General features: G+C 40.4%; 1 pseudogene; it reads right to left on the reverse strand.

Moving 5' to 3' along the window:
• Positions 1 to 935: 935 nt before the first annotated feature.
• Positions 936 to 5,201, reverse strand: LOC145503443 (uncharacterized; annotated as a pseudogene).
• Between the last annotated feature and the right edge of the window lie 4,552 nt (positions 5,202 to 9,753).

Consider the following 9,753-nt stretch of genomic DNA (forward strand, 5'->3'; position numbering starts at 1 on the left):
ACTACATTTTTTCACCTTACCGGTTTTTATTTGAAGTAAGACCACTGAGAGTCCACTCCAGAATACTGATATTTCTTAACCTGATACCTCTGCTTGTACACCATGACACTGTTTATTTGAGAATTCCAAAGAATATAGAAAACACTGACTCACCTTTGTTTCGTGTTTTTACAGTTCTCTCTTAGCTTGTTCTCAAATCATCATTGTGTTTTATACTTCGCTTAGAATCTTTAATCTTATCTGTTCACTGAAACTCAAATGCCGTTGATGGACTCAAATAAACGCATTTACCTTTACATAAAACAAGTTCTTCGCTAATACACTTAGAGTTTGCTTAATAGCTGAAAACCTGCTATTATTTAGTTTCAGTTCGTTTCCCCTGTCATCTTGCCAACTTTATTTTTAAATTGATTTCTATACTCGCCGGTCACCAACATGAGATCACGAATTGTTCGGTTCTATCTGCCTAGACTACGAAAAGGAGCTCATGAACAAAGGGAGAGTAGTTTCGACCATGCATTCTTGGCCTTTATTGCCTTTTTTTTCCCTTAACTATGACGTCATCAGACACATGACCTTATGACCATGACCTTAAAGTACCTATGAACAGAAAAATAATTGCTGCTTATTTGAAAGGATTTGAAAGGCTGTTTAAAATACAAAAGAATGACGTTTTCCTTTTTGGAATATCATTTTTCGTTTTAGAGATATTGTAGTTTTTGTATTATTCAAATTACGAAGCTTATGACGTCATCAGTTTCGCAACTAAAGCGGTAAAATATTGAATAAAGAATATCTCTGAAAATATTGAAGTGGTGTTCTTCAAACTTGGCACCAGAAATGTACATCACAAAAGAAACAAAATAACACCTGTTGTGCTGTTGTGCTGTCGCCATGACAACAGCTTTGTCGCTGGTCCTGTCTTAATTAAAACTGAAATTCTCAGTTTTTGTCTTAACCAAGGATCAAATGTCAAATCAAGTACGGTCATGTAATTTCCTGTCATGTAATGTGGTGCCGTGTCACATTATAACATATCATGTCATGTACTGTGATGTCGTCTGATGTCATGCCATGTCATGCCATTTGATGTCACGTCACGTTACGTCATTTCACGTAGTGTCACTTCATGCTTTATACTTCCTGTGAAGATGATCTCGTAACTTGGCGATGCCAAATAAGATCAGATGCAAAACAGGCAAAACCACGAGAAGGAAAACGACAATCAGGCCTCCAACGATGGGCTTGAAGTTGTCGTATTCCCTTGATTATTGGTTCCACCAGGGAACCAATAAATAATGGAGAAGACGAGGTAAAAGAGAGTGTAAAGCAAGGTGTACATGGAATGCAGGAGAGGGACTAGGTTGGCGCTCAGGCTGGTGTCAATCACGGGATTGAGTGCGTGCTTTGTAATATTATTGGCATCAACCGGGTCATCACCTGCCAACACGCTTTAGTACCCCGCGGTTACCAACAAGCCAGCAGTTGCAGCAATGACATGGATAAACCAAAAGAACTTGGGCTGAAACTGTAGGGCGTCTTCACTATCTTGATCAACTGCACCGTAGTTGCCACGCTCCATTTCGATCTCCACCGTCTGTTCATCTGTAGCTAGAGTTGTGGTCTTCGTTTGCTTCTTCAGGTCTTTTTAAAGGACGATACCAGTGGCGGATCCAGACCTTGAGCTAAGGGGGGAGGTGGGGGGCGGCTTTTTTTTTTTTGCTTGCTCTGCCGGCTTTTCTTTCTTCTGCGATTCTTTTTTACCCAAAATAAGGGGGGTGGGGGGTCGGGCCCGCCGTCCGCCTCCCCTAGATCTGCCACTGGATATAAGAGAGCGTTGTTGCAAAGACAAAGTAGATGTTCAATATAGTGTAAGTCCAGTTGGTTAAGTAGATGAACATCTTCGCTCCGTACAAGTGGATGTTGTAAAACAGCCTTCAGGTCTTGTAAGCAGTTGCAATCAAGCGATACGTCACAAAAATCGATAGAGACAGCCACTTAAGTAGAAAAGAAATTACAATGCTCAAGCCGTACCTTATATAAAAATAACGGTTTTCTTGATCGACAGAATAACTTGTTGAAATGAAAGATATCGTGATCAGTTGCACAAGATGAAAATAGGAGAATCGATATTGTCTCGGGATCCCATATGAAAAGGCCGGGGATGCTCGTCGCCCCATTTAGGGGAAAAATCAAGAATTCTGGTCTCACTTAGGGTGTTCATAACAAAATGCCACTATTTTTAGCTGTCAGAGTATATTTAAGGATGCACTCGAAGAAATAACAGTAATGATAAAAAACGCTCTTAGTTCCGTTTTTAGGTTCGATTTCTGCCGCTCTCTCCAGTCCGGCCTACTAGCGCGGGCTCCTTTCCGAACAGTGGCTGGTAATCAATCCTATTCTGTTTTAAGTGGTATCTTTTAGTGGTCAAATACGGCTTGAGCCACGGCCAGACTTGTCTTCTTTAAGGGTTTAATTCAAACTTTCCGACGAAAATCCCCTACTTTTTCATACCGGAGATCTCCCCCCGCCCCCCCCCCCTCCCCGGCTATTTACATCGATTGCGCATTAGTCGTAAACAGGCATCGTCGATCATTTTCGTATACGGAGGCCGAGATTATTCAGACAAGCATCAAGATTAATAGCTAAGTAAATCGTTCAAAAATTTAGTCACGAAGTTGTTTTTCGAAAGACTAATCGGGAGCTTAAAAAATGTACACGACGGCGCCAAGGAATACTTGGTAAAAACTGGAATTACTTATTTTTCGTATAATTGTTCAGTACGCTGGTCGGTCTAAACGTCGAGTCTTCGAAATAGGTTTCTAAACCGCCGGATGTTATTTTGATTGAGGTTTGCGGCTGTAAAGTACACCAAAGTGTATGGAGCACGTGCAAAACAATTGCGTTTGTCAATCAGAAACTTGGGTGAATTTTCCTTGTAAACGAATGCATATGAGAGAAAAAGAGTGACTGACACTTTCGGAAGACAGTTTCCGTTTTTAGTTAGATACAATATATGACACCTGTCTTTTATTTTCAACTTATACTACTCTATACTCAATAAAATTCCAACCAAGAAACGCGAGTGAGGAGAAAAGCAAACATTACAGTAACCTACGTCTAATTTGACAAGATGGTCGGTTCGCGGTAACTGCACTAATAGCTTACCAATTGAGGATGAAAAATAAGCAGTTATTATGAGAAAGTAATGGGTCTGCAATGTGCTCAGAGTTACAGTTTAAAATTTTTTGATTGATTTTATCAGTTACACGTATTTTTGCACACGTCGCGGGGACTAGGACTTTTATTAAAATAAACATGAAGACACGTTTTTAAATGTTGGTTCCCTTGCAAACAATGGTTAGTCTTTAGGCTGAAAATGGTTCAAAAAACCATTCTGTTGTTTACTGTTGTTTATGCACTTTGACAAGAACGATAGTTTCTTATAATTGATCGCTGATCGGAATCAGAGTCTTCAAATTCTACCCAGAATAACAATAAAGAAAATACCCAGAGAAAAACATTATGAATATTATGCAAAACAGTCAAAAGTCATATCTGTTGACGTGTTCTTCATCGCACTCATGTATAACCAAAAATTGTGTGACTGAGGTTACATAATTATATCGCTAGCCTTTATCTCTCCCTAGTAACACGCTGAAAAAGTCTCCTTGGTAACCAAGCCAGTCTGAAATTGCGAGTCGACTTATATGTAATTGCTCGAGATTCATCTTCTTTTTCTACCTGTTTTTCATTGTACAGTGTTGAATTTCAGCCAATAGCAGCGTAATATGTAGTTAATCATTTCCGGCACCGATCGCGTGTTTGTGTGAGGTCGCCAACTTTGCATCGTATTATGATACCCACTATATCCTGTGCAAGCCTACAACGTCATATTTCGGCGTTTCCAGCCCCGCCCGCTTCCCCGGCTTTCTTGTATCCAACACCCATCACCCACCAAATCGTACAATGTTTTAACACATGCTGGATTTCCTGCTTTCCAATTCTCCGGTCACAGTTTTTGCCGTGGTGGCGCTTCGTTTGCCTTCCGTTGTGGTTCCCTGTGGAACTGATTAGCCTTGAAGGGTCTTCTGTATTGTGCACAGCCCCTGGAACGTCAACTTTCGGTGGCAAAACTTCTTACTCAAAATATGCCCCATCGTTAACCTTTTTCCTCTTCCTTTAACCTCCTGCTTCCCCTGCTTCCCCAAGAACTCACTTTCTCGTCTCGCGGCTTCGCCACTCGATTTCGCGCTCGCGACTACGCCGCGAGCGCTTGTGCTCCAACGTGAGTCTGCTCGCAGGCTAGCCACATTAGGGGTGCCTTACTTCGGTTTCTCGCCCCCTACCCCCGGCTGCGCCTTTCCTTTATTCGACAAACAAATAAAGTCAATGTATTTGCATATACTTGCTGTTGTTCTATGTCCTCGAGGGATATCACGAAGGATTATATACAGTATTGGATTTCAATCAATAGCAGTATAATATGTAGTTAATCATTTCTGGGGCCGATTGCGTGTTTGCTTGAGGTCACCAACTTTGTATTGTATCACTGCTCAATCGTGCTTAGCTTAGCAGTATCAATACCCTTCCATCGATCCTACCCCCGAGCCGCATCAGAGATGCCTTACGGTGGTTTCTAACCCCCTAACTGTCCCCCTGCTGCGGCTTTGCTTTATCCGGCCAACAAATAAAGTCATTTTAGTATATTCTCAGCTCCGACTATTGCATTTCTAGCTCTCTGATTGGCTCAAAAACTCCGACTATGAGCCATTAGTCGGAGTTTTACCTTATATGGAAAACAGTGCGCCAAGTTTAAAAATTTTCCGCTCTGTAAAATTGTTGAAATAAAAATCGGCGGCAAAAACCCGATTAAGAATATACTAAAACAATTATTCCATTCGACCTTGTTGGATATGAAGTGATCATAACCAACTCGCGCTACACGCTCGTTGGTTATTTATCACTTCATATCCAACGCGGTTTCATGGAATAATTGTTAAGTATTAGTACATATTTGTCGTTGTTGTATGTCTTCGAGGAATGTCACGAAGGGTTATAATCAACTAAGAAGAAATTTTTCTGCTACCGCTACCGTCACCCCTACCGTTACTACCACCGCTTCCAACGCCGTCACCACTACCGCTACCGTTACCATCACCGCTGTCACTACCGCTACCACGCCCTACCGATACCGCCATACTACCGCTACCACTACTGCTACCGCTACTGCTACTGCTACTGCCACTGCTACTGTTACTGCGACTACTACTGCTACTGCTACTGCTACTGCTACTGCTACTGCTACTGCTACTGCTACTGCTACTGCTACTGCTACTGCTACTGCTACTGCTACTGCTACTGCTACTGCTACTGCTACTGCTACTGCCACTACTACAGCTACTGCTACTGCTACTGCTACTGCTACTGCTACTGCTACTGCTACTGCTACTGCTACTGCTACTGCTACTGCTACTGCTACTGCCACTACTACTGTTACTGCTACTGCTGCTGCTGCTACTACTACTACTTCTACTACTATAGAACTAAGAGATTGTAGCGACAGTGGGTAGCTTTTTTGTTTGTTTGTTTGTTTGTTTTAACTCAAACCACACCCCATCCCTTCAGTGCACAACCTTTTAGATCGTTTTTTGCTTGTATAACCCCCACCCTAACAGTGGTAAAATCAAAGAGACAAGACTCAAACCTCTCTATTTGTAAGTAGCCAACAACATATTTATTTGACCAGTTTATTTCATGTATTTATTTTGTTTATTTATGTACTTATTCATGTATTTATTTATTTATTTATTTATTTTCACGAGGTTCATTAGATGGGAGATATGTTGTGTATATATAGCCTCCCATTTCTAAGCTAGGTGGGAACTCCTGGCCGCAAGTGCACTCGTGTCGGCAGTTCACTTGTTTTGATCCATGGGTCATGCTGTAGTGTAAGCCACGCTGAGAAAATCAGGGCTGAAACACGAGTAGTTTGTTGCGGAAAAAATAGTGAGTGACTTGGAGGTCCAAAGCCATCTGACGACTTGTTTCAGTAGAATTCTTCTAAGAAGAGGATGCCAATGAAAATACTACAATTTGATTGGTTGAGCTACTCTTACACTATCAACCAGTAGTGTGCAGTGGCTGGTTGTCGTCTACACAATTTCATAGTTTTCACGTTTCTTGAATGTTTCTGGGAAGTTTTAGAACCTCATTAGATAACTGAATTTGTCAGAGCACTAGAGTAAGGAAATTGACCGTCAAGCGACTTTAAAACCTCAATATTTTCAATAAACGGATGAGCGCATGTAAACAAAAATTCAATCCGTGCGCGTTTTTTGTACAGCGTCAACTTAAATACTGCTAATTTTGTAGAGAAATAATTGGAGATTGTCATTTGAAAGAATTTAGTCAAAATTCTACTATTTAAGAGCAATTCTCCAGTAAAGTGAAGTAAAGTTAGAAATGAAAAATTTTAACCCCCCTTCAATTTTTGTGTGGAGGTAGATTACCTTGGGGAATAAACAAAAACAACCATATTTGGATCGGCAGATCTATCGTTGCCATGGTAACCGCACTAGATGACGTCGGCCTCAGGACCATGGTTTGAGCAATAGTTCCATTCTCAAAAAGTAAAAGTAAAAGAGCCTGGTTCTCGGGTGCATGTGAACCAATTCAAATGCAATTCATACAGATGAGCTACTCTCCCAGTTTATAAAATTTGCCGTAAAAGTATTTTGGGTTTTATAAACAAGAAGAAAATGCTCGTCTTACTATGTTCCCTGTCAGCCATTTAGACAAGCAGGAAAAACAAGCGCAACCATATTCGTAATATCTCCGAAAGTACTCTTTCCACATAAGCCAAATTAGCAGCAGAGATTACACAGATACTGACGTTTCTAAATATCATAAAATCAATTTGGGGAAAACTATATTCTGGCCATGGGTGCTGAAGACACCTGGGGCAAATTGCAAAAAAATTTGCAAAATTGGTAATTTTGAGGGCTCTAGTATTTGGCTCAAACAGGCTTTAGAGAGAGAAAATCAGCTTCAAAAGTATCTTTTATCATCTTGTCTGTTACCTACATTTAGTTAATAGGGTTTTGGTCAACGAATTTGATGAAATATAAATTGATACAAAACCTACCTTGAAGGTTTGGGAATTTCTTCAGGATGCTTTCGTCGCGTGGTTCTCTCCAATGTCTCTCCTTCGCTCGCTCCATTTTCTTGACAAAATCTAGCGCTGTCTCTAATCTAACGGTTACTCCCATCGAATATCCAGTTTACCGTGTTTCAGACCACAGATGATGATACAAGAAGCTCGCATGTACACTTGACAAAGAATAGTTGAAATGTCAAAACATGGTCGTAATACTTGCGATTTCTGCCGTCGAGGACCGAAATTCATCAATATTATCCAACCAGGAAGTAAAGTAAATGTGTCGAGATCAATGTACAAAGCACATGCATGCCTTTGAACAATCCAAAGTAACGTCTTTGGCTAAACTCGGGTCAGATATTGCGATAGTCGATAAGCCAAAAATGGTGAATAACTGAACGCGGAGGCCCGAAGTCCGAGAAGCACGACTGCTGACCGGTCGTAACACAATGTACTGGGATGTAACACCGGATGCAAGTTTAATGATATCCTCTTGTAATGGGGTTGTTTTACCATGGCAATGGTGAAGAAAGCCAAAAAAATAAAAAAATAAACAAACAAACAAACAAAAACAAAAAAACAAAAACAAAAAAACAAAAAACAAAAAAACGAAAACCGAAGAACCGAATAAAAGCGTCAAAGGAAAATTAAACGTTGAGCAATCTCATACCCTGGGAAACTAGGAACAAGGTTGAAATGTTTAGGTGTAAAGTCTAACTCGGATTCATACGCACCACAGTGCCTCACGTTGAATTTTATTTTTGGTTGAATGGGTACAAGTGCAATCTGCATTTTTGGCACGCACAGCATGAATTTCCCTTTTTTGCATACCTGTATAGACAGACAGAGTTCGAACGTCCAAGAGTTCTTAGAAAAACTAACTTCCTTGTTCTCATGCAAGCCTGCACATCACTGGTTGTTAACGAAAACCTGAATACATTTTAACATCTGTCAGTACTCCTGGATTTACTGTAGCTGTGCCAAGAGACGGTAAATGGTATCCTCTCTTATAAAAACTTGATCCAGTGTGGTAAAGCCAATGGAGGTAATCAGGTTGCGTAAAACAATCAGTGAAGCGCGTTTCTTTTGTCCTCTTTATTCACCACCGTATTAAAAAAGTCATAAAAGCGGATCAAAAGTCGTTCTTTTATCCCTCTATCAATGATATATTGTACCAAAAATATATAAAGAAGAGACAATGCCATTGCGACAATGTCGCTTTATCTGAAGCTACAAAAACAAACAAACGAAAAGCGCGTATGTCGCATTTTAAAAGTAGATCCGGTCAGCAGATTTGCTCCTAGCATTTCCGGTCTACATACGTTGGGTCGTAAACAACGATTTCTTCGCTTCTCAACCATGCACCACGGAATGTTCGGCTCAATTTAGCCAAAGACTTAATTCAGAATCGTCGCAGACATGCATTTGCTTAGCTGTGATCTTGATGCATCTATTTAACTTCCTGGATGGATTGTATTGATGAATTATTTCGATACTCGACACACGACTGTGTTTGACCCGTTCGACTGTTCTTTGTACGGGTTAATGCATCATCATTTGTGGTCTAAAAATACATGTTCGGTGAGGCTAGCCAGTTAGATTTGACCTTTCCGCTAGAGTCTGTGTAAGATTCGGTCAAGAAAATGGAGCGAGTGAACTGAGGAGAGACCCATACTATACGACAAAAGCATCCTGAAGAAATTCCTAAGGTAGGCTTTGTTTCGATCTATATTTCACCAAATTCGATGGCCAAAAGCTAATCAATCAAATGTAGATAACAGATAAGACGATAGAAAATACTTCTGAAGCTGATATTCTCCATCTAAAGCCTGATTGAGCCAAATACTAGAGCCTTCAAAATTTCCAATTTTGCAATTTTTTGCAACTTGCCTCGGATGTCTTCAACACCCGTGGCTAGAACATAATTTTCCCCAAATAGATTCTATGATATTTAGAAACTTCAATATCTATGTAAGCTCTGCTGCTAGTTTGGTTTTTTGGGAAAGAGTACTTTCGGAGAAATTACGAATATGGTTGTGCTTGTTTTTCCTGCTTGTCAAAATGACTGACAGGCAACATAATAGGACGAGCATTGTCTTCTTGATTATAAACCCCAAAATACTTTAACAGCAAAGTTTATAAACTGGTAGAGTGGCTCTACCATCTGTATGAATTTCATTTGAATTGGTTCACATGCACCCGAGAACCAGACTCATTTATTTTTACTTCTTGAGAGTGAATTTTTTGGTCAAAGCATAGACCTCTGGCCGACGTGATTAAGTGCGGTTACCATGGCAACGACACACCTGCCGATCCAAATATGGCTGTTTTTGTTCATCCCCCCAGTTAACTTACCTCCACACAAAAAATGAAGGGGGATTAAAATTTTTAATTTCCAACGTTGCTTCACTTTCCTGGAGAGTTGCTCTTAACAATGAGATAATGAGCTCGAGTTTCTATGAGGTGATAGTTGATGAGGCCGAAGGTGTAGTCACGGCGCCTCAATTTTGTTGTGCCTTCGCGATTTTTGTCCATTGTTTTCCGTTTTTCAATTATTTCGTGTATACTTGTTATTCTAATTAGTTTCGCCAGTT

The sequence above is a fragment of the Orbicella franksi genome, chromosome 11 (assembly GCF_964199315.1).
Source record: "Orbicella franksi chromosome 11, jaOrbFran1.1, whole genome shotgun sequence".
Classification (NCBI taxonomy): Eukaryota; Metazoa; Cnidaria; class Anthozoa; order Scleractinia; family Merulinidae; genus Orbicella; species Orbicella franksi.